The sequence below is a fragment of the Ischnura elegans genome, chromosome 7 (genome assembly GCF_921293095.1).
Source record: "Ischnura elegans chromosome 7, ioIscEleg1.1, whole genome shotgun sequence".
In the NCBI taxonomy this organism is placed as follows: Eukaryota; Metazoa; Arthropoda; class Insecta; order Odonata; family Coenagrionidae; genus Ischnura; species Ischnura elegans.
The window spans coordinates 90,867,729-90,894,608 of record NC_060252.1 but is presented as its reverse complement, the minus strand read 5'-3'; positions in this window follow the sequence as shown (position 1 = coordinate 90,894,608).

Here is a 26,880-nt window from a genome sequence, read left to right as displayed (position 1 = left end):
ATTTATTGTGTATAGAGCCAAGGAAAAGTACACCATTTTATAGTATTGCCTTGGGGGTTTTAATATAAGACACGGTCTCAGGCGTTATTTTGTGGAATTCCTTCATTATAGAATAAAATAAAATAACTTTGTTTTATTCCACACTTTATTTTAAATAGCACGGCCCGGGTTTCAGCATCTAGTGCTATCATCACTTTTTTATTCTTATAGATATTTTATTTTATTCTATATTGGGGGTTTTGGCTCTTATGGTATTATATTTATTATCAGAAACATAGTAGTAGTACATATACTGTCGTTTTCGTTATAGTTATATTTATATGCTGAAGAGGTATACCCGAGTAAAATTTTATAATATCCGAGATCTATAGACTCCGAAACCGTTTCACAGATCTCTGTGAAAAATGGCTTACGTATATGTTCAACTTGAAGGTTTTTCTACCATCTAATAAGATGTAACTGGTCATCACGGCTCCCAGAGACTCACTAGTGGTTCATGTGCACAGCACTGGCTTCGATGTAGCGATTTTCCTTGTTGCTTTTTAAAAGTACTTTATTTTCAAAATCAGGTAGTTGAACATAGGAAGTCCGGTGTCGTCATTAAAGATCTGGTACATGAAGTCGTTCAGAGAGACCCAATCTTTGACAAAAAGAATCGCTCATTTAGAACGTTTATGCCTACGAATAACGCGAGATGCATGCGCGGGGCCGAGAGGTGTAGCGGTGAGCCAATCGGAAAGTCAGTGATGTCATAAACTTTTCAGTCAATATTCAATCCAGTCAATATTTCGACGCTAATAGCTCGAGAAGTAGGCGACGGATCAAAAAAACGGAAAAATACGGCTCTCTTTATTTTTCTAACTCTATCAAAATCGACAGTAGTACAAAAATGATGAACGAGCCCATTAAGCTCATGTCCCATAATACTATTCGCTAGTTTCGGTGATCCAGCTTGATGGACCGATTGCCACCCATGGCTCCTCGGAGGAGGCGACCGAGTCTCCATCTGGCGTCTACTTCGGGCGACTCCCGCTCGTCTCCTCCCTCCCTTCGTCTCATACGTGCGCTGGAGGGGAGAGATCACGAGGGTTGATAATGACGACAAATGATGCTAATCAGTCACAAGACGCCGCTGATAATTTTGTCGTCCGGCGCTGTACAAGGATTACCCATCGGTTTTCGTGTCAGAGTCACGCGGTATTCAGCGCAACGTATGGCCAAAGAATTTCGATACGTTCTAATCATTTTCAAGAGGCTTGGCAAAGTTTGATCGATCCAGGAATGAAAAATTGAGAGAGAAAATAAATTTTCTTTCATTAAAATAGGATAGCAACGGAGTCTAACGGCTTTCCTCTTTTACGTCGAAAGTACATCTCATGCACCTCACGCCACTCCTTGGAGTATTTAGTCCACGTGTAGAAGTCATGTAGGCCTTCTGGTGGTGCGGAAGTACATGCCTATGTATCCTGATCTCTTGTTTTTCTAAGAGGATGATTTTAAATGTTTTTATTTGATGGAAAACCATCGATTTTTTTGTCAAAATTTATAATGATACAAGAAAGAAATACATCTACTGGAATGCAGGCTGTGGTACTAGAATACTGGAATTTCTTCAAATTTTTGGAGATCATTTATTGATATTCAAAGCAAAATTAGAATTATCTTCTTTTTAATTGCGTAAGAAGTATGCCAGCAAGTCGTTAAATAGTCCTTAGGCTTCGATACCCTTTCACCGACAGAGTATTTGGGAAACTTGAGTGAGCTCAAGACTCGACGAGCACGCAGAACGGAAGTGGTGGCCATTTTGATCTCTCTTCCAAGCTGAGAAACCGCAGTGACTTCTCAAAATGTTCCTCATTAATCACTAAAGTACTAACTTCCATTGTTGGTCGTTTTGTCCACAAAAGAAACCAATTTCGGTGCAAGTATCTGAGTATCCACTTACCACTCACGGGTTTGCGGAGCCCCTACTGGTTAAAGGACACTCACGTTTTACGTAAGGCAGCAAACACGCGGTGGAAATTTATGAAGTGGGCAGTGGTGTAAGACGTGATAACGGGAGAAAAAAAAATCCAGGAGACAAAAGACTGCGATTGGAATGAATGGAAACAATCTTAAAGATCGCATTTTTTTCGTAATCACGTCCCAGTTGAGTAGCGATAATCTGTGTAACTCTTAAGCGGTCCGCCGCACTGGGAACGCGAGTGTAAATGAGCAGTGGGCTGATTTCATTATTTGTCGCGGTGGCTGATTGCGAAGGCAGTTGCGGACGGTGGTAGAAGAGTAAATGGTAGACAGGCAGAATGCTCTGTGAAAGGGGTGGAGAGCGAAGTAGGGGAGGGTGTCGCGTCTTAACTTGGACGGTCGCGTTTCGCCGAGGAAATCCTACTCGCCGGAATAGTGATCGAAAACTAGTTAGATCTGGTTGCATCCGCTGTGGGTGAGGAGTGACCTGTGTGCGCTCACTCATCGCAGCCCATGTAAGCAATTAAAAATATTTTGAAGGAATAATTCCCGGGTTTCGCACCGTGTGTGGTTTTGGGTAATTGACTCCAACATTTCGAAGGCTGAGTCTGCCATCGCCTTCAGAGGTAGAATGTGGAGCTAAATTCTTCAACTTGGAATTCTTTCTACATTCTGCCCCTGAAGACGGTGGCAGACTCAACCTTCCAAACGTTGGGACCAATTTCCAAAACCACACCCGGCGGGAAACCCGAGAATTATTCCCTCAAACTATACGCCGAGAAAAAATAAAATTCTACAATCAAAGTTATAGTTCAGGAGAAAATTGACAGCGTCGGCGATATTGTGTTCGGTACGGTGTATATTGGCGCGCTCGTCAGGCTAGTCTTCGAATATGTGACAAGTATATGGAATCTTTCTAAATGTATAAGTATATTTAGAAAGTTTTGAAATGTGGGTATGGAGACGAATGTTGAAAGTGAAGTGGACTGACAGAGTGAAGAATGAGGAAGTTCTAAGAAGAATAGGCGAGGAAAGAAAATTAATACATATGATTCATAAGAGGAAGGCAAGTTGGTTAGGGCATATATTAAGAAGGAATTGTTTGGAACGGAGAATAATAGAAGGGAAGATAGAAGGAAAGAGAGGAAGAGGAAGAAGGAGGATGGGAATGTTGGATGATATAAGAAGAGGAAGAAAATACAAAGACCTAAAGGAGGATGCTCAGGATAGAGAAAGATGGAGAGAAGTCCAGTGGAAACCTGTCTAAGGACAGTAATCACTGATGATGATGATGATGATATGGAATCCGGCCCAGAAAACAAATAAAATACAATACAAATGAAATCGGCACGATTCATTGAAAACTGCCACGATCGTGCAAAGAACATTTCACGGCATTTACCCGAATGGGACTGGGAGCCGCTGGAAACATGGAGACAAATAGATCTAAATCTAAATAGAATAGGCTTAGATTGATTGAGCGGATATCTTTCAGACCTATGTGAGAACGTCATCTTAGAACCGCAGAAGATTTCTAGATCTGACCAAATAGATCAAATTAGAGAGATATTTTACCGAACGATTAAATGTGGGAATTCGTTTTTTTCCCGAACAGGAAAGGATTTAAATAGATGCTAGGTTGAACTCTGGCAATCAAATCACCGGAACTACCTATCTTTAGTATTCTGGTATAGTTAAAAGGCTGTTGTTCGGACTCCTTCCGCCTCTTGTATATTGAAGTGGCTTGCGGGATATAATTTAGATATAGTTTTATGGAAGTATTTATAACAATGCATTCGAGTATAAAGTTGCTTTAGGAATGTAGTATTTGGCTCATTACCAAGAAAAGGTGCCGATAGGCTAAAATTATTTACATTCAAGATCCGGAATTCGGTCTTAAATGCGAATGCCAGTAGATATTCTGAATTTTTCTTGAGAACTCACTTTTTCATTGTCATTGTTAACGAGGTAAACTATTACAGAAAGTATATATTTTCTAATTTCATTGAATGCAGCAATAAAATGCTAGAGTTTGTTTATCACTTTCCATCCGGTTTTCCCATAATTAATTTACATTCCTTGAAAATGACCGATGGGGACTCAGAGAAAACGATCGATAAATGAAATAGTCGATACCTAAATAGATGTCGCTTGGGATATTTCGAAGTTAATTCGCTGAACCCTTCTTGATTTCCGCCAACTTCATTTAGTATCGTTTCAGCGATCAAGAAATGCTGTTCAATGCGCAGATTTGTTGTAAAAAATCAAGAAATGACAATTTGGCTATGGATTAACCAGACTGGCTCTTGACCATTACTGCAGAAAATCCGATCTATTGCTGAAACAATAGGAGTTACATTAATACTGCACCAAATTTTATCAAGGCGTTGGTTTATCACTCGCTGGAAAATTTGCGGAGATTATTATTGGATTTACGCGGAATTTTGCTGGATTTATAGCGAAAAATTCGTACTACTTTTCTTTGAAGTATGTTTCTCGATTTGAACGTACGTACACCAAATGCCTGCGGGGCTGCTGAATGCTGGAGGCTTTAAGAAAAGCACACTTCATAACAAAAAGATATTATCCAATTTGAAGTATAGTTGTGCAAGCTTAGAATTACTTATGTTTCTTCATAGGTAATTTGAATGAAAAAAATGCGGTAATCGATATAGTAATTGTGTCTCTTGCGCTTCTATTATTATTCTTATTATTTTAATTTACTGAAACAAAGGTTGTTGGCTGGGTCGTTATGAACTGCCCTAAATTAATGATGATGCATAGTTTTCATAAAATGCTAGCCAGCGTAGTAATGAACTGGGTTCTTGAGAATTTTATGTACCACTCCTTAGAGAAAAAAGCCTTTACGCAGAAGAAACAGGTAATAAGTACTTTTGATTTGTTAGCGTGAGCAATAGCCCTCATTTTTCGAACAGTGGGAAATTATGAAGTCGTAATGTAACGATGTCCTCCTGTGCCACATTTCTCTTCTCATCAAATTTTTGGTTTTTAATTCGAGTATCCGAGAATAATTTAGGTATCCTTTGTTCATATTGAAAGCAGGAGCTCATTGTGATTCTCATGTTAGGATTTCGTTGTATTCGCACTACTTTTAACTTCAGTTTTAATAGGGTCAATATCGTAATTGGGGGAGTTTCCCATGATGCTTTTCGTCTCACAATGAACTCGCTGGAGTCCCCACTTATTTCGAGCAAATTGTAGGGCGAAGCACTATCCCGTTGCTATTGAGATGTCGCTTCGTTATGTAAGCCGTTGCATAGCGGGTTGGGGACGGGAGAGGAGGAGGGGGCCCCATGATTCCAGGCCAAGGATTAGAAGTCGGAGGGGAAAATTTCTTTCATTCATTTTCAGTCTGCTGCCGACTCTGCTCTCTCTTTTGGACCGGCGCTCTATGGAAAGTCGTTTATATCGCCTCAGTTTTTTGCACCAGATTGCTCTACGTTTTCAGCCTGGATTATGTTCTAAGGATATTTGTTGTCGTGAGTGAGGATAAGAGAAGTTCAGATTTTTGAGTTTTCATTCAAAAAGATAAATCATTTCTTGTATCTAGAGAAAGAAAATCATCACTTGTATTTGATAATTTTTTAATTGAAAAATATTTATCATACAATTGCACCAAAAAATCATAACAATGTTTACAAACCCTGTACACAAAAACTTTTATGTTAATTTGACAATGTAAAAAACAAGGTGAATAGTGCAATTCGATTACATAGAGATTATAAATTATAAACGTTACCGATATATGTCCTCCTGATCCACATGGCTCGTCTGGAGGTGCCTTCTTAAACAGATATAGTCAAGTAGAAGAAAACGCAAGATTTTATTTTGAATTTAGATTGCGTTTATTCTCCCTAATTTAGTGTTCCTACCTATCTCTAAGCGTGTGAGCAGATTATTCAACTTTTTCAGCCTAAGATCTGTTTTGCCGCCAATGGGTTTATGAGAAGTTCATATCTTTGAGCTTTCTCTCATCAGAAACTCTCATGTGTACCTCGAGAATGCAAATTATTTTTCTAGGTTTTCATAAATATATCGAAACTTTCGCGGAAAAAAGATACGACAGCCCATAGATATTGTATCTTTCGGGATAACCCTTGCTATACAGTCCAAACGCCGACAATTATACTCCTATGCCCTTGACATATAAATAAATAATTGCTGCCTATTTGCTTTTCATAAATTTTATAATATTAGTTTATGATTAGTAGGTAATAGTTGCCGACCAATCTGAAATCCTCAGTCCTCTATAAATGACTTGTCACCGGGAGATTCATTTGTCACTCATACTTCTTATACACCTCTTTTCAGCCATTTTACTTGGCATTGACTTTTAAATGATCTCCGGGGTGACTCACCTTTATTATCAGAAAGATAATGTTTAATTGCGTTTAAGCTCACCAATTATGCGTACCTGCCTTTCCCAGAGCGTCCACCGAAGCATCACCTCGTTGAGCGAATTACAATTTTAGCGATCCCACGACAGTTGCTGAATATTGATGCTAATAATGAAGGCAGCCTTGAGTCTTCTACATTTCCGTTTGAAATACCACCCTTTAACTGTATTATAAAAATCAATATTCTGATATAACTAGCTGAGATACTATATAAATGTGAGATAATACAAATGCCTGCATCTCGAGTTTGAAAATTTTACGTCAATGTATCCTGAGATGTTAGTGGAATAAACTAAACGGAGCCTTCATAAATGGAACTTCTCATACTCGAAACTTTCTCTTAGTTGGGGAAATGTTCATGTAAAACATACAGTCACCACTTTAAATGTTTTTCTTGCTCAGTGTATTTCTTTAGCCTGAAGCTTAATTCACATCCCGAAGCATTTTGGTTACACGAATGAATGAATTTATTACTCCAACTGAAATGTACACTTTTTTAACAACAAAAAAATAATACAGAGGAGCTTTAGGTAGCTTCAATGGTTAAAATAAAAAAAAAACCAGCATGGAAGCTACCATCTTAAAAATTAAATTCAAGGTAGGCCAGAAAACAAGAAGAAAGTATATATAATTTTTGAAACATTGTCATTATGAAACGTATATGTCTGTATATACGAAGCTCGCATCAACGCTTAGCCAGCAGCAGTCTAATGAAAGATATATTTTTTTACTGTTAGAAACGTATTGTAAGCGTTACCTTCTTGGATAATAGTATATTTTTTCTGTCTGAAAGATAGTGCCCAAAAAAGCTCAATTTACTTTGCGAAGCACGTTGATTGTAAATGCTCGACTAAGCATTTATTATTCTGTAATTTATAAAACAATTAATTTTGTATTTAACCAGAATAAGCGACTCGGGACGAATGTATTGTCAGTATTACCGTCTTGTAACTCGCCTTTTTAGCATCGAACCATTTAAATTCGAGATTCAGGAATGTATATTTCAGTGACCATCTTGGGTAGTTGTATCGGAAGATTGATATTTCTTATGCAGTTAAAGGTAGTATTTCAAACGGAAATATACAAGATTCAAGGTTGCCCTCATTATTGGCATCTATAATCAGCAATTTTCGTGGTGTCCCTAATACGGTTATACCCTCTTAGTACTCGCACTATCCAGATTCTTTGTCTCCGTCGTATATCTTGTTTGAATTTGTCTTTCCTCGCTCACCTTGTCTAACACCTCCACGTTCCTCTTCGTCAACTGCACCTTCTCCATTCTATTTCGCATACCCACATTTTAAACGCCTCCAGGCTTTTCTCGTCCTCCTTCCTCAGTGTCCATGTTTCCACACCGTTAAGCGCTACACTCCTGATCAGACTCTTCACTAGCCTTTTCTTTAAACTCTTACAAAACTATCCTCTCATAAGCTCCTTCCTATTCATGAACGCCTGCTTTGCTAAAGCAGTTATGTTCCTGATTTCCTTACTTCTGTATTCGTTTTCCTCTGATGTGCCGCCCAAATAGCTGAATAGTAGAGGTACCTGCTCAAGTTGTTGCCCACCTGTGCCCCCCCATAGTGTCCGCGTTTCAGAACCGAGACCGTCCATATTTCAGAGATTCAAGAGGCCATCATATTTGAAGCGTACTATATTACCTACTTGATCCCACAGAAACGATGAACTTAGAGAGATATTTTTCCGAACCGATGGGCAGGCCCGGAACTGGGATGGGGCTGGGGGGAGCACGTACCCCGTGCAGCAGATTTCAGGGGGGCGGCAAAATTTTGAGTGTTTATTTAAAAAGGTATTTAATTTTTATAGTTAAATTATTTAGCAATAGTTATTTTGTTATTAATCATAAAAAAATATTGATAAAACCTAGTGGTGTGTAATTTCAAATACTGTATCTAAATAAATAACTTACGGCGGTATTATATTTTAGTGGTATGGAAGAGGGTATCAGACAAGGGGTCCGCTAATTGATCTTTGCCCCCCTTGATAAAACTCCAAGTTCCAGCTCTGAGTCTACGAATTTGTTTCCCCCGAAGCATTTCATTGACTCTCTGGCTTTACGTAGCCGGTCGAGGGAAGGGTCATTGGCATGTGATGCACTCGGGGCCGAATTGAAAGATTTTCCGGGCGCGGTTTTTAGCGGTGGCGTTTCGCTCCAGCAACGACAGAATCTCCCCTAGAAAGTTAACGATCGCTTTGCCGGAAAGGCGAGACCCGACGGTGGGAGTCACGTGCTACGAAATATCGTCTATTGCAGGCGCACAAGTGCCAGCCTCTCTCATCTGGGACGACTTCTTTCGAAAGTGGAACGGTTTGGAGAGCATCTCAAGATGCTGAAACGTTCTTGGACCGTGGTTATCCTCCACTCTGGATTTACATATGTCTCCTCCCCCCACCATCTCCTGCTAATCGCATTTTCCCGTGCGTAATCCGGCTAAATCTTCATGCAACTACCTTTTGCTCTGCCTCACGTGTCGGGCTGGTTGATGGATGGTCGATAACTGAAAAAAAGTAATTGCTAATGGAGTGTACAGAATATATATCTTAGAGGGAAGTCAAGGGGAGAGTGGGTCAAAAGCGATCTAAGGTTGGGCTTGACAATTTTGAATTAGGACACCTCATGATATTATCTACTAGTGTAATTAATTGTTAGAAATAACGTAGTACGATAAATACTACTATACCGCTAAGCGCTAGGCGTTAGACAGCTTAAGTAATAAATATTTTCATCACTTCGGGCGGGGTTAGGACCCCCTCATGTCGGCGGAAATTGGGAAATATAATTAAAATATATACATATTTTATTATATTTACATTTGTTGATTTTTTTTTAAATATCCATGTATTGAAAATAGATTAATTCGGAAGGAACCGGTCCGGACATCCTTCTATCCGGCCAGGTTTAGTTTTCGTGAACTGTTACGAAAAGGGGATTATTCATTTCCATGCATTTGGAATAGAGAGTTTACTCGTTGTAGGTAGCTAAATAAGGGATTTATTTTATTTTGTTGGTGAAAATTGTAAAATAATTTTAATGAAAAAGTTTAGTTCAATTATTTGCAGTTGCACCACATCGTCTCACTACGTTCTAGGAACACTAGCGTCAGCACAGTGCCTTAACTTACTGAAATGTAGTTGACCATAGCATTATATCCAACATATGAAAGCTATTGAAAAGGAATGGCGTAAATAAGCAAATGATAGTGTGACCATGATTAAACAAATGCTTCTCCGAACAAAATGTGGCCTTTGATTATTTTTTGATGTATAATTTTTATGCATTATATGACCAAGAATAATGGAATTACATATACAAGCTCCCAAGATGTTAATACTGGCCTTGGTCCAAGTTACTCGATCGAATGAAATTACAAAACAGTTTGGTGCGGAATTCTATAAAGTTTTATAAACACCAGCGAGACGAGAGAGAAAATAAACCAATTTAGAAACGAAAGCTGGACAAATATACGCTGTGAAGTGAAAACTCGATGAAAACACAAAGCGTTATTGCGAGGCATCACATGTATCATGACTTAACTTTTTTCTGTTGAAAATATGCTGCCTTGGGAGATACCTTGAGGATTATGCTTTGCGGCTTACATTGCAGGGATTAAATTCACCGTTTTACTTCGCTCCTCAATTAACAGTACGGATGGAGAATAGTGCAAGATTAGACAGGTTTAGCGTTTATGTGCCTATGAATAATATATACCATATTTGTAATGCATCTAGGTCAGGAGTATCCATCTAAAAGTACTCTTTACACTCGCGTAAAGCTTTCAGTTACTATTTCCGTATCTGCGATATCTACTGTCCCGAATTATAAAAGTGAATTGGTGTCCCTTCTTTTGGATCTATCAATAAGTGCAGAGCCTTTTTTTACGTTCTCTCGTTATGGCAAAATAGTTGTGGTGATGCAGTGTTATCACCTTTTCTAAGAGCAATCGTTCCAAGTAAAGCAGCAGCTTAATCTATCATTAAATTTCCTCATACAAGGCGAGATTTAGACTTCTCTTTTTATGGTGGCTCACTTATGTTTATTATTTAAGTAGGTAATTGCTTTCGTGAAATACTTGAAGCCGTTTATTGGAGTAGAAACGCTCGCATTAGGGTCTTTGACTTTGATTTATATTGATGTTATTGATATATTATTTGATTACATTTATATTAAAGTACATTGAACTTTAAATGATAAACATCCCTCGTTTGCAGTTAATTTTTTTTAGCGAGGGACATCCGTACAATTCTAGATTAGCGACACATATTCCCTTGGGAAGAAGACTAGTTAAAAATGATGCTTTTTGAGTACCCTTTGTGAATAGATATTTGTATTGCTTATAGCTGCAAATGACCTGTTTCAGAACCCACCTCAAAATTTGCACATTTTAGTGGTATGATGTAAATATGGAGAAGAAGGTATATCGCCAAGCGTTACCGAGGGGGATAGGTTTCGTGTAGCTTTTTCCCTTTCCACTCCACCTTTTAAGCAGTATGTAAGTCGGAGCAGTCAGTTCTTACGCTAAATTTCTAATTTGCGATTGTAGGAACACACACGAGTATCGGTGTCGCGAGTTCAGATCTGTTTTTACTTGTCATTTTTGGCATTCTCACCCAAGTGACGGATGACGAAAAAAAGAACGGATACATTTTATGGCCGATTTAGGATTTAAACTATCCCTTCAATCACTCTGATTGGAATCCATCTATAAAGAAATTCATATTTTTTGATCCTAGTTGCACTTGTGATTGGAACGTGGTAGCAAGGAAAGGGAGAATGACAATTAAATCCTAGAATACGGTTTTTTATTGAAAAACGACCAAGGTAAGAGACCTGGAGATGCTTATGGTAATGACTGCCAATTTTTAAGGAACAGCAATTAAGGTTTAATTTTTTCGCAGAATTTCAAAGAATAGGCGCAGTATAATGGATGAAATATCGGATTGATTGAATTATCGAAGGGTAGAAATTCGCGAGTTTTCGAAAATAGTTATTCAGTTTCCAAAAGGATCATATACGTACCCCCATCGCTATTCCTAGATTGAAAAATTATAAAAAAACGACAGTAGGAAAAGAATAAGTCAAATACGTGATTATAATGGAAATTTTGTGCATTTTAAGACCGTTTATGATCAATCACTTTAATGCGAATTTCTAAATGCGTCACAGGTGGGCGTAGCTTCATTCAAGGAAAAAAATGAACTCTCCTGTTGAGCCTATAGAAAAACGCATGTTCTAAGGGATTTTTGAATTAAAAAATAATTATGTACGGGTGAGGAACAAAAGAAAAGACGTGGAAATTTCGAAAAATATTATCCAAATAAAGCCATATAATACCAACTCTTTATTTGAATAAGTTGATTACATTCATCTGCATTTATGCCAGTTTAGAGTGACATGCTAATGATAGATACAAGTGAGAAATCTAACAGACAAACAAAAAAATATAAGAAACAATATTACGTACTAAAATACAAATTAATAATATAGAAAAATATGAAAGCGGAAGACTAAAATTTTGTCTCAACTTTTCCGCATTCAAATATTAATGAAAAGTCAAGATAAACAAGAATATTTTCTATTGAAAATCGCACAATATCATAGCAAGGTAAATAAATCAATGAAGTAAAGCTCAATATGCAATGATTCTAAGCTCTTACCTTCGAGAACAACATATATTTACAAACAAACGAAATATTTGCGGCGAGTAACCAAGGGCAACAATAGCAGTAAGTGAAGCTCTGCGGAGCAGAAGATTTATATGTCAAAAAACTTTTGCAAACCACTGCGAGTGAGGTGCACGCCGAATGTGTAATGTAAATATCCAAATTAGATTTTCTTTATTGGTTAACCTCCTTCGGTCCAGCCTCGTCCACATTCTAGATTGCTGAAGTAAATTGTGCGCGAAAAGGCCAGCCGCGTGACTGGGCCTTTTTACTCATTACCATGGCGACCGTTTGGATCTGTGTTTATATATTTGATTTTCCGGAGTAATTGTTTGAGGGCGGCGTGGTCTTGGTTCTGTGGCCCAGTGGAAGTCAGAGGAATTAAGGGACAGTGGGAGCTCCCTGAAGTTCTTCCGGCCCCCACGGGGACGCGCTCCAGGGAATTCACAACTTGTGGAACCAAGTCGTCCTCCCCTTTTAATTTCTTATTTCATGTTCATTTCTTATCATTGAAAACAATTGAAAATTTTGTCAATATGGAGGTCACCGGATCGAGCCCCATTGACGACTTGAAAGATGGATATTTTTTTCACCTTTTTCTTATTTAAATAGTAATGTAATGTCAAGGCAGACAAGTATATTTTCGAAATGAACCTTAAAAACGGTGTTCCCCTAAAAAAATAATTCTCGATCATTCCTGATGTGTTCAGGACGGTAACTAATGCAAGTAAAATAGATTCTTCAAGTTGTCATCAAACTGAAGAAGCCGAGTTAGTGATATAAATACTATTATAATGTATTCGAAAATGATAATGGCAAGATAATTTTACACCTAATTTTTGTTTTGATATTGCAATGGCCAATAATGTTATTTCTTAGTGAAAGCTCTCGCTGGTCATTACATCTTAAGGGAACTTAAACTAGCCCACGCGGAGTGTACCCCAAAAACACAAAAAAAAGGTGTTGATGGCTTTGCTGCATAAAATATTATACTGTTAATGGTAATCAGTGAAAAAAACAGTGCGTACCTGGCAAGGTTATATTCGGATATCAGACTTAATTGTTGCGAAATATAATCTTATCATTCATTGTTACCGTCAGTTTTAACCTAATTGAGTTTCATTTTATGTCCCTCAGTAGAATTCCAAGACTAAAAACGCGCCGCAAATCTTAGAAAATAAACAGGAAAAGATATTTTTATGCGCTATACGAGTCACACTTGGCTTGAAACCTTCACATATATCTATTAATCTGAATTTTCCTGTCTTTCCGTTAATGCAGTGACACTTCCGATGTTTAAGTTCTGCCACGCTCTTGAAAGACTACTCGGGAGTCCCACCGGGTAATTGCTGCCGTCGATTCGGGAGCCGAGTCGGCTCCATTCCCCATCCCTGTGGATGGGAGCCGACTCGGTTCCCGAAACGTCGGGAGTCAGGTCACCAATTACCCGGTGGGAAACCCGAGTAGCCTTCCAAGACGCTGTAAGCCGGGAAAACGCGAGAGAGGACGTCTGCCACGCTGTTGACAACGAGTAAAAAGAGCGTGGAGAAATGTTTCTCTTTGTGACACTCTCTGCTTAGAAGCTTTAATTTTTTATGAGTTTTCTCCATTTGGATTCTGAGAAGAAGGTCTTCCGGTCTTGTTTATGAAATAAAGATCAGTATGATAAATTATCAGGGTAGTGTTTAGTGAAAATCATAACGAAATTTTATTTTTGCAATTGACATTTCCTGTTCCTTAGCCTTGTGTAGGTATTAAACAATTCTGCCTATATTGCTCATCAAGACCATCTCTTGATGAGCGGTGCAACATGAGCGGACAATTTTAAAACAGATCATTTTCTGGAATATTCGTTTTCTTTTTAATTTGCCAATATTGACATTGCCTTAGTTCAAACGAAGTTTTTTAAAAAATAGAACAAAAAGCATAAAAATCACCACCTTTTTGGTTCAGATATGAGCTTTGACGCAACTAATTTTTAAATGTTTGACGATGTTTATTTACTTATTAAATTCTTCAACATATGTTTGGTGGAAATGTATATTTTTATGTAATTTTTTTCTGTTTTTCCGGGGCATTGTATGGGCATGGCATGAAATTTCATCCTGTGACACTCTTATGTTACTTATTTGATTTTAAAAGAGAAATAGGTTCACTTGAATTTTACCTTAAACTTTTCTATATTCATTTCTCCTTTTTATTTTGGGAACCATATCATAATTATTAGTCCTGGCAAATATATAGTTTTATATATCCTGATAAAATCCAGCATTGAATTTTAACAGTGGAATATTATTCTAAAAAGTTTTTTAGGGTGGTGTTATCGTAAAATGAAGGTGTCGGAGGTTGCTTATATGTGTCTAACGTGTCAATAATATATGTATAACATGTAAACATAAAATATATGCGTCGGAGGGAACGAGAATTGAGAGGATTAAAGCTACCAATCATGTCTGTTTAGCTACCAACCATGCGTGTTTAATTGCATCGTAAATTCTCATTAATACGCGGTAAAATTGTCATCATTCTTGAAGTCATTTGCTATATTTTATATAGCTACTCTCAGAATTGTTATGCGTTTAGGTCAACTAAAAATGGAGGAAAGGTCTAATTGCCCATTATTTTGTTACGACTTCCCTAACGATTGATGTGATTCACCAATGGTCAATAGCGATCGTATTCTACCCATCGCAAGCTAAATCCGTTTTCAATGGGAGCTTTCACGGTAAAATTAACTTCTTTTTCTCCTTATTGCGGGTATAAAAATCAAATTCATGGTCTCCTTTGATTACTGTCTCTAGGATAAATTACGAATCTTATTGCAAGTTTATAGGGCAAATTTTTCTAATTTATCTCTCATTTTATTTATGATTTTAATCAAGAATATATTTGTAAATCTAATTATTCCCAGTTTTCCTTTCTCCTTTTTTATAGAAATTTAATCACCACCAGGTGATACAAGTGATCCACTCTAGTTATCTGTATTTTCTATAGTAATAAGAAACTCCTGTAAGTGGAAGTTTATTTATCTGGTATTGGAATACTGTTAGAGCTAGTTGACATTATTTAATTAGCATTTTCCGGCTAATGCACCTTGATAATTATCGGAAAGGTTTTAAAGCTACAGTAACGGAATTTTAAGATAGTATTTTTGTTTTCGTGTGCGCAATCAAAATGTTTTTTTTTTATTCTCCTTCCCCGACGAGTCGGTTAGGTATTATGCCTCTAAAAACCCAATAGTCTGAGCCTATCATTAGCTTTCCAAAGGACCTAGCTAGCAGATATTTATGTTCACCAAACACCTGAATGGTGAAAAATCCATTCAGGCAGGACTCGACTCCACAACTCCGAGATTATTAGGTGACAACTTTACCTTCCGCCCTCAGGGCCAGCGAATCAAAATTAATACGATTGATCTTAATTATATTGCTATCACTGCTTAATTCAATGAATTATAAACGAAAGCGGCGCTATTCGTTCGGAACTAATGTGAAAGAACTGAGAGCTTGTCACAGCTTTTAGACTAAGTCAGCTGGGAGCCTCGAGAGACTCAGAAGCTACGTCCTAGTATTAACTTATTTTTAATTAAGGACATATTTTGGACTGAGTGATACGGAAATCATAATCTCAGTACCGCTTTATTTTTCCGGTGCTAAACAATGACACGGACGGTGGAAGCGGGATTACGAAATGAAATTTTGCCGAACGGAAATATGTATAGAAATTCATTTTCCCCCGAACAACAAAGTGCTTTCAAAAAATTCTGAGCTGAACGCATGCTGTGAAATCTCTCACAACGTATCGAGTCGATTTAGTGAGTAGCATGTAGATTTTATGGATTGGTGTAGCTGAACAATTTTATTCGTCTTGCCAAGTTATATACATGAGTATTTAATGCCGCGTATCCACGCACATTAAAATTTTTTCCTGTATTGACTGTATTATTGAAAAATCCTTGCTTCATTGAAAGGCCTTGGCTATGCGAAGTCATGAAGCTTATAAGCGTGCAGCCGTTGCGGGCGCCGCCCCGTAATCATTCTTACAATTAGTAAACTTAGTATGAGACGTCATTAGATCGTTTTACTTTCGTTTCGATCGACTTCTTAAGTCCCCCCTCTGCGCCGGCGTTTAGTCTCCTGTAAATGTATTGTTACTAATCCAAATTATGCTCTTTAATAGATAGCATAATCAATATTTATCTTCTTTTTTCAGTTATTTATTCTTAGATATAAAACTAAATTGACCTATAGTGACCAATTAGCAAGCAACGTAGAGGCCATCGCCGCGAACGATACCTCCGAATCGGCCAAATCGAAGTTTTACGGCCAGCGCACTGTCTATATCACATTTATAACACTATTTCAGTTACTGGTTGTTGTGGTAAAAATCCTTGACCTAACGAAAGGCAGGTTTTTGCGATGTCATGGAGACCATAATCATCCTTGGTTGACTTAGGCGTGAGATGTCACAAGAACTTTTAACTTGATTTAACCCGCTGCGGAGTCCATACCTGAAGGGCAATCCGTGATGGTTCGTGACGCTATTTGAGAGGCCGTGACTCCGCTGTCGCAGCCCGAGGGCGTATCCAATACGATAACCGCTCCTCAGGAAATTTGGGTATGAGGACGGCGATTGCAGTGAGATTGGTCCCTGCTTTCCATCGTAGACAACTCAATTATTTCTCGGAAGACCGCTATCTTCCACTTATGCCTTTCCGTTCGATGATCTCTCGTCGGAAGCCGAGACGTGAAGCCATCGCATCGTGGGATGGGGAGGCGAAATATAAGTGTTATTTAATAAGGGGGAAATTTCTTTCGACATTTCTCGTCGATTCACCGGACCTACTAAAGAAGAGGGAAATGTCGAGCACCATACGCCAGAAAAATAGCCCTTGGATAGGTCGTATCATGAGACAGAAATTACTTGAGAAATACAATAGAGGGAGAAAAAGATGTCCCCCCAGGGAAGGCCAAAGTATAAGCACTCGAAGCAGATGAAGGACGAAAAAAGGAGAAGAAAACTGGGGAACCAGCTTGGGAATGGGAGAAATGAAGGGCTGCATATAACTGTCTTAGTATAGCATTCTCCGAATGATTGAATTCCTCACGGAAAACTTAACTACGATAAAGTTAGATACTTGATAAAAGATATGCCAGTGGATACATCGCAAACAATGGCAGCGAAAGTAAAGTAGGTGTACTTCTTTAGGGATCTCCTCCATACACTTACTAGTAGACAAAATAGACCACTTTTTCACCCCTCCATCTTTCATCTTGAACCATTGTAAACCTCCTCCGGAGTTACTTCGTTCTCTCTGCTGCCCGCCAAGACTTTTTCAGAAAAAAATCTGTGAAGGGAGTCATTAATTGATTGCTATGAGCTATGAGTAATTTAAAATCGTTGTTTACGTAGGCATCAAAATATCCTTCAACATCCAACGAGTACCTTCGTTGAAAGTCCTTAAAAGAAACATTTAGTGAGAAAAAAATTATCATATGGTTGGAAATTGGGAATATATCAGTTTCTACGTGGTTTTCTCATTTCGATGGAATTATTAAAGGGAACGCAAACGCATTTGATGGTCTACGGCCTCCATGGTGGCGTACGATGTTTAGAAGATTCCGACTAGATTACGAAGTATAGAGATTCCGTCGGGATGAGTCCAGCTTTGTCCAAATGACCCCTTATTTCAAGTCTCCAGTATCCATTTACTACCAAGTTAGATTTATTGTGCCCTATTTTGGTGGAATAATCAATTCGTGCGTGGCGCTAGTGTAAATTACTGCTGGCGGCTGTAGTGAAAAGAAGGTTGATTATAGGGAGGATAAATGGTACACCAAAATTTGAGTGATTGTCACATAACGTATGAATGGACAGTGAGTTGGGAAGCCAAGTTTTGGCTTGAAATATCCCTAATGCATTTAATGACTCTTATGGTTACTTTTTTATCTTAAGCTTGTCTTCTTTTCCAAAGTATTGCTCTTCTTTTTTCCGCGAAATCGTCGTCTTACTCTCAACATGAATAAAATTTTATGGCGCTGGCCCTCGTAACCAGCTATTTGTAGGGCTTCGCTTTTTATAGCGGTCGACGTCCCCAAGTTTCTCGCCTTTCTTTCACATTCCCCCCGCCTCGTAAAACTGGGCTACCTTCCTGTATGCTCAGACGACTTTTTGAGAAAGATCTGTCCCCTCCCACTATCATAAGCTAATCGCTGAAAGTTATATTATCCATGATTCGAGTCTCTCAGATTTCGCTCGACATTTATTTATGTTATCATTTGGTTCCAAGAGGGGAAACTAAAAATAGCCGAGGAATGTCTCTAATTTTTTTTATTAAACTTTAAATCCATTCCTCGTAGCTGAAGTCAATTGATTCACTCTTCTTTGAATACATGCTCTTGTAAGTGTTATCTTAAAGCGCTAAAACTCGTATATATGCTTATGTTTTAAATGGGAAGTATTTGGAAGCATAGATTCATGCCAGGCAGTTATGGATTTGCTAAATGGTGTGAAGGTAATTTCGTTAGAGGGGACACCTCAGGGATAATCTAACCGTAAAAGAGTTAATTGCATTGCATTTCCATATTTCATTTTATTGTTTACCAAACGCTGCTTTCACTGATGAATTTGATAATAGGGGTCATCAAACATAATTGCATGTAAAAAATAAACTCTATGGAATAACTATTAGAAGCGTTATCTACCATTGTTTTGCTTCGGACTAGAAGGAAGTCTTATCTTATTTATTTTTCCGCAAAATCATCTTATTACACTCCGCACGATTTAAAGTTTATAGTTATGGTCCTCATTCCATCCATCAAGGGTCGAAATGGTTAGTTGTGACCATGCAGTTCGCATACATGCTCTTTATTTCGTGATGAATAGCGTCTCGGCTTATAAGTCTGATAATGATGTGCAAAAATGTTTGCCAACGTTTAGATATATTTCTTATATCGTCTTCAGGGCTATGAATCATTATGGTTACAACAAATTAATGCATGAAGGAATGAAAGATTGCTACAATGTTTTTTAACAATTGTAAAATAAAAAATAGAAAAAGAATTCAATTGTGCGTAATTGAAAAAGAAGAGACAAATATTTTGACATACCTTAGGTCATCTCTCCATCTTTCGGGTTCTCGCCACGTTGTTTAGTTTTGACATACCTTATTTGCACAAATTTATGTGCCGATTGTTACTTAGCCAGTTACCATCAATTATGATTTATTTCATAAAAATAAATTTTACTCAGATTACCCATGTCCGATCATTTATTGCAGTTATTTTTGTTTTTAGAGATATGAATAATTTCTTTAAAGAATCTTATTTTTTAAATCAATTTCATGATCTAAAATTTCAGCAATATTAAAGTTAAAGATATGGCTAATGCCTACACTATGATTTGCAAGGGCACATGGTTTAATTCTATTGCCCATGCATGATTTGTTTTGCCAAATCCTGTTCTTTAAGTACTACGATGCCTGTCCTATGTACTAGTAGAATCGAGACATGGAATTTTACATGTTATGGGGCTGTTTATTTCCATTGAATAGTTTGTTTCCATTGAATTTAACGCTGACGGAGAATGGAACGTATCATAGTTTTAGCACAATCTATTTATTAATGTTAATTTTTCTGACTTTTTACAATTTCCACCGCGATATTGAAGCTGCGTGTCGTCATCACGCTTATTGTTGGCCTCGACTTTTGTGAACTGCGCAGCCACCATGATGTTATGACCACCTCTCTCCCATATTATTCATTTTCCATTTCCTTTCTGTCTCTTTCCACTTTTATGTCCCTTCCCATTCCCTCTCATTTCCCTTCCCTCCTGTCTCGCGTGAATCGGCGGTTGAGGGGAAGGAGGCCCCTCCCCTCTTCCTCCTCCTCCCTACAGTGAGGAATCGATCCGCGACTCGCTACACCAGAGGTCCACTCAAGGGTGAGGGGAGAGGGGATTGCGGGTGTGGGAGGAGAAAGGGGTTGCCTTGCTGTGTAGCAGCGGAATGGGGAATGCCGCCTCGCGGGGGCGGCGACCGTGACGCAAGCGTTACGTCACGGCCTGCGCGGATGACGCGGAGATAACAGACGCACGGGCAGACTTCATCCACTCGCCCGCTCACCCTCAATGCATGTGGAAGGCCGCACGCTCTTCTCTTCGGCAAAAAAGTAGAAGCCGCATCCCAAGGGCGCAGTTTATTTTCTATTGCATTCGTCTCTTATAAGGCTACATCAATTCCAGGATAAAGTGTCGGAAACGAGAACAGTTTATTCATGGAAAACAGTTTTTTTGTGAGCGGCATAAGAATGACTCTTTTGTTTGTGCACAGTTGATTTCCACAAAAGGTATTCTTTTAAATGGCCTGTAATTATAATAGAAAATGCTCTTCGATCAGAGGATAGTTTAATTCAATTAATTTAAAACTTTGGATGGCTTAATTTTATCAGGGAATAATATTAATCAAGTACCTTAATGTATTAGAAAGTTTTCAATGCCTCTGAATTATGGACATGATAATTTTGCGACTGTAAATCTTGGCGAAAGATTTGTATTGAGTGTTTTTTGGCCGTTTTTTCATAGGAAATTTCGTAAGGCATAATTTAATAATCTTAACACGCTACATTCTGTAATAGGTCGGGGCATGGTCCAGTTTATCGGCTTAAGAGTAAATTCCTGTCAAAGTAGTAATTAGGGATAACAATTATAAGTACAAAAAGTTTTCGGTATCATTTATATTCGGTATCATTTTGGTATATCAAGAACGTACTTTCTCTCTTGGAAAATTTTCCAGTTTTTATTACGGACAGCGAAACACAAGGTCTAGCCCGAAGGAAATGGACTGCTATTGGATCTGGAAATCCCAATGTCCGCTGTTCTATTGTCCGGCGATTTTTTTCTCGCGGTAATTTCCCCGCGATTTACAGGAGAGGCTTGTAATAACCGAAACTAGGTCGTTGCTGATGGGTAATAATAATGAAAACTGTAATTCAATGCAATTTCCGCACATTTAATCATCATTGTCTCTCTCGTCGACAATTCGAACCTCCATATGTGGCAGCGGCGAGCGAATTTCCCGGACGCTGAAAGAGAGTATCAGATGAGAGTTCTCTTTGGCATCAGTGTAAAACTCATTATAATTATCATTTAAAAAAATTGATACCATAGTACTTCGGCCTTTGTGCCCAGCTGTAATGGTATTAATTATCGTGCGTAATAATTTTGTATGGTAATAACGTTTTGAGCCATAGTCAAATTATGGACTTTTTTGAATGATACTGCTGTGAATGGAAGGGTGTGATGTTTGCTTTCGAGAGGGAGATAAAAATACTCACTTTTTGCAAGAAAAACGCGAGCATGTGGGGAAATAAATGCTTTGGAGGAGTCACCCTTTGAAGGTCACTTCAATGTCGAAAACCTTTGGCTCAGTTCAGTAAAATGATTTGTAAATAGTGGAAATTTTGAAGCTTGGAGAATAGTTTCCACTTGTATCCACATATGAGGGACTTCTACTTCATTCTCTTGAAATTACAACATCTAGAGTTAAATACCACATCTCTGACCATTGCGTGTGCCTATCGATGATTCATATGTCGACTAACTATCGCGGTCTAAATTTGTAAATCTCCTATTTTAAGCTTAATGTTCGTTTTTCTATGTAAACATGAATTTTTGGAACACATCTAATGGAACGCAGGGATATGGTGGAAATCTGTCTCCTAGGGGCACGATTTTTGATTTGACCAATAATTCTTTAGATGCTCGCATCGCCCAGCCATGGATTCTTTTGCCTCTTTACCGAACGAATTTAGAGCTTTAAAGAGATTAGGACGATTGGTCGCTTCGAAGCCTGTCAGTTCAGGGAGATATCCCAGTCAGGGTTCATCGCGATTGGGACAGGCTGAGCTTCCTGCGTCTGGCGTTGTCGAAAACACATCACCACTTCGGAGGAAGTTAAGAGCTGTATCGCTAGCCTGCCTGAGTTTGGCGGACGTGAATCCCAAGCTTGAATTGCGTCACCGTTGATTTTTTAAGTCCGAGTCCAATAAGGAATAATTATCGATTATCTCGAAACCAGCATCACGCTTGCGCTCTCGCCTGCCTCGTGACTGCCAATTGGAAAAATCGCCCGCGGAACATAGCCTCGTTTCCTCCCTGTGATCACTACAGATCTACACTCGAGAAATTATAATGAGTCTTCACTCGCATCTACTGAGAAAATTATACTTTTCAGACATGCAATGGATTCCGGTTTACGGGCTCGCTGGATGTTAAGGTCATTCCCTTTTTTAGGACAAATATTTAGGAACAGAATCCCAATTTCATTCAGGAGTAATTTCCAATTCCCTAACTTGAAATATCTCCGGTTAATTAGGACAGAATTCCGCTTAATCGGGCACCGCATTGGTAGTATTTTCTCAATACTCACTTGAATATTTGCATGCTTTTTGAATGGAAGAAACCGATTTTGTACACTTTCCATGATCGTTGAACTAATCCTGGGAATCCTGGGAATCGCTTCAGTCATAAACAAACGTTAAACGAATACTTACATGGAAAAAACCTCACCTTTAATGACCGTCTACAAAGAAATACGAATTTGAAAAATTAAATAATGTATAAAAATGTTTAGAATGGTAATATTTTTCATGTTTTTTTTTAGTTTGACCAATAAATCGGAGAATACCTCTGCTTCTTAGCTTTAAATTATACTTCTTTGTTAAATTTTAACGCATAAGCATGATTTCCTAAAAAATGCTTCGGATCAATTCGACAGCCACAAAATGAATTCAAAGAACGGCAATAAAATAATAAAGAATTGATATTTCAAAATAGTCCCGGCTTGATTAAAAGCCCGCTTCTACGCATGGGGCACAAAGTTTTCGTTATGCTATTCGCGTGCACCCGCGCGGAGTATTCTGTAGAAGCGCCACTCTCTTAAGAGCCGCAGCCGGCCTATAGCGTTTTCCGACTGCTGTGAAAATCCTTCTTGAATTTTCATCGATAGTGGCTGGTAATGATCGGTTTCTCATTTTCAAATGCTTTCTTATCCAATCGGTGCTCATTAATAAAGGTATTATACTTTTTAAGGTAGTTTTACATGAGAATCAACCAGTTTGTCCCTCGTATCCGCATTGAGCTTCCCTCTTCGATTCTCAGTAATCTCTGCCCCTTTCATTTTATCTTTCAATCCTATTTTATTCCTTCCCTTTCCTCCATTTACCTAACACTCTAACCTTGAACACGATTTTTACTACCCCTCCATCACTTCATCGTTCCGCTTCTTCTTCATCTTCACTTCCTTTAATTTTCACCACACCAACATCTCGATCGCCTCCATTATTTTCTCGTTCTCTCCTCTTTGCCTACGATTCCTCACCGTAACAACACTCCAAATCAGAATTTTCGCCATCCTGTCTTAACACTCTTTCCCAACGATCCTAGCTCTTTCCTATTCTTAGACATCCTCAATTTAAATAAAATAATGAATTTTAGTTGTGTTACGTATGATTCACTGTAGATCATTATTTTTTCCTAAAATTTCTCCATCTTCCGTTACTACCGCGTCGATTACTATGCCAACGTAATCATAGCTGAAAATATGCATAAAAGCAAGTCACTAGACAAGACGATATTTTTGTGATGATAGGACCATTAAATAGATGAGATCAGTGAAAATTTGTGCAAAACAGGAAATTGATGAGATCACTAAAATCCCCTCTTTCTGATGACTACATATTTTGACAATGATGGGCAGAGAGCCTTCGGTTGAGCGATATATGGTGTAGAGTGACTCAAAATGTGAAGGGAATGAAGACCTGCTTCCATAAGTTTTGTGCTACCTTCAATTTAAAAATATCGTCAGATCTAGCAGAGAATACTGCGGGAGATGGCTGGCCAAAAAATGTGAAAATGTTGCCTTGAATTGAAGACAACATTTTCAGAGTTGAATGAATTGGGACACCAGTTTCTTAGCAACATAGCAACCGACGCGGTAGTAACCGGAAGATGGAGTGGTTAGAACGTCAATACCGCAGGAAACCTTGGCACTCGCTCTTTTTTTCCTATTCATCATCTCCCGCTGCCATTATATCGCCGCGTGTGCATGATTTTTCGTTGGCAGGATTGAGTCGTGGATCCGTGCTTCTTCCTTTGAAGGCGCCCGTCGCGTCGGTTTGTCTCTGTCTTATCAGCACGCGGAGGCCGCGAAATGGCGAGAGGATTTGGGGGTGCCTTGAATCACGTGCCTCCGCCCCAGTTATAAATCTCGAAACGTCGCTCTAATTCAGCGTATAGATTGAAGCGTCTATGCACCAAATGAATTCGATAAGAGCGTGCCGGAGACGACTCTCACTTTCTTTCATGGCTGTTCTCACGTGCTAGCTCTCCAGTTTTTCGTGGAAATATCTCTGAGTTACCATATCCAGGAATTGCCATTTTTATCTTGGAAATTCCCCTGTCTAGTATCTTTTTCTTTTAGCATTTGGCTCTGAAAGATTTAATTTGGTTCGAGATATGAAGAAGATGCTCTGTAAGTGGAAGAAAAATAGTTTTTCTGCATAAAATTTCACCGTGTGTCATGAAGTTCTCAAGTGATAATGTACGATATGTAAGGAATGATGTAGTAAAGAATTTTTTTGAGAACTAGATCTCACATGATATAGGGCAAAAATAGAATGAGAAGCCAATTTAAGTCCTATTTTTTAAGAACGCGTATATTTGTGCTCTCTTATGTTTTCACTTCACTACGACGAGAATTTCCCAGTAATCAGTGCATCATTTATCATTTTATGGCCGTCATATTGAAAGTTTCCCCTAAAAACCAAGGTTAACGCAAAGCAAGAGTGCATACCATTATTTCATGTATAATGTTTGCAAGCCAGAGCACCAGAGCTTCTTATACCTATCATCCATAGAGTATCTCAATGTCGTAAATGTAAAGGATTAGCGAATTAAAAATATGAATGGTCCTGCAAAACATGACGATTATGAAGTTAATGTGATTGGATCAGTGGCTAATTCATTCCATTCCACATCTAATCCATGACGCTGGTTAAGAGTGTAGGATGTATGTACATAATTATCCTGAAATTAGCCCAGGAAAAAATTAATTAGCTTCTTCCATATTCCTTTCGGGAACATTAATGTTAACGTAATAGAGTAAAATAACTCAATTTCTTAGAGTCAAGAATATTCAGCCCGGAGTATTGATTAAAATGGTATTCAGTAAACTTGGATTTTGTGGCAAAACATTGGAGCCCCATGAATTCTTAATAGCATTATTTGAACGTTTATGTTTTGAACCAGAAAAGATTTCTTAACCTAATAGGGTAGTTTCCTTCATCAAAGAAAACGAAAGGCATTGATTGCGAATCGATACCCACTATCAGTGTATGCTTAATATACAAATTATTTGGTTTTAGAAATCCCAGTTTAGACGAATGGCAATGGTCAATTTTAACCTCATATGAAAAAGGCCAGATGGGCGCCCACGCGATGCCACTCCACGTGACGTCACAGGGACCTAGTTTCTATAGGAGTAGATAGGAGTTTTACATCGTCTGAGATTACCAATGCATGCATGAGGCACAGAGCTCAGGGAAAAATCTCTTAATAATCACCTATTAAAACTTCCTATGGTCGGAAAGTTTCCTTCGTTTGATAAGGTATTAATAATCCTTATTTAAGCCAAGCGCTACCTGCTAGCAGCGTGCATCGCAGTGGCGCATTCATACTTAGCCGTCGCGTTTTCGCGCGCTTGAAAATGTTCACTTTTCATTTAATCGCGAAAAATATGTGAAGTAATTTAACATTCTAAAAGCGTGAAATGCGTACCACAGAAATGTTGCAGAATTCGATGCATTGGTACAAGAAAAATGAGGTGCTTATGAGAATAATGAGTGGAGCTCTTGGTGATTTCTACGGAAGACGATTTGTTTAGTGAGTAGTGTGAGCTCATTGAGCATGTTAAAAAAAAAACAAATTTTATCTTTAGAGTGGGGAAAAAATAAATAAGCCGTTTTTGCAAATCCATGGAATTTTAAAACTGGTTCCTGTCCTCACTAGCTTGCTTGACGTTGGTGTTTTTCATATTTCTCTGTTTGGCGTTTCCTCTCTAATCCTTCGACGACTCAGCAGGCGGTGCTCTGTTTTCATTTCAACTCTTGATAAGTGTATTTTTCTTTCCATTGTAGTATTTTCTGATATCAGATCATACTTTTGTTTCGGTCCAGCGAGCAAGCGGAATTCCCTGAGTGAAGAATTGCTGTAAGTAGCGTAAAATTTTTATCTTTTCTCGCGCATCTCAGGTCCTTTCCATGTAAACTAATTTACTAATTTTTCTTATTGTATTTTTCTCGTATTTTTAAAAATTTGAGACAATCTTTGGCACGAGTTTAGGTGTTGAATCTTTTTTTTTTAATTCTACCCTGTTTTAATCAAACTTTTTGACCCTCTTTGAAATATTTAAACGCACTCTTTTTCACTCTTCTGTTCCATTGGGCGTATTTTTTCATTGCTCTCGTGTTGCTTCTAGTTAAATTTTATCGGGTTTCAGCAATGGCTGATGCCTGTGAAGTATAATTTCCTTCGTTAAACTGTAACATTCCTCCTTTTATCACACTCTCTGTTGATTTATTAGCCGTAAGTTTCCACTAATTTAGTCCTATTACTTTCGCATTAATGTGCTTTACTTCTATCTTTGGTTGACCCCTATAATTGACTCATTTCCTCCATTTTTCCTGTGTTTTATTTTTAGTTTTAACATTTTTCTGAGAAAATTGTGATTTTGTATGCTAACTTCATTTTTTAATGACTTAAA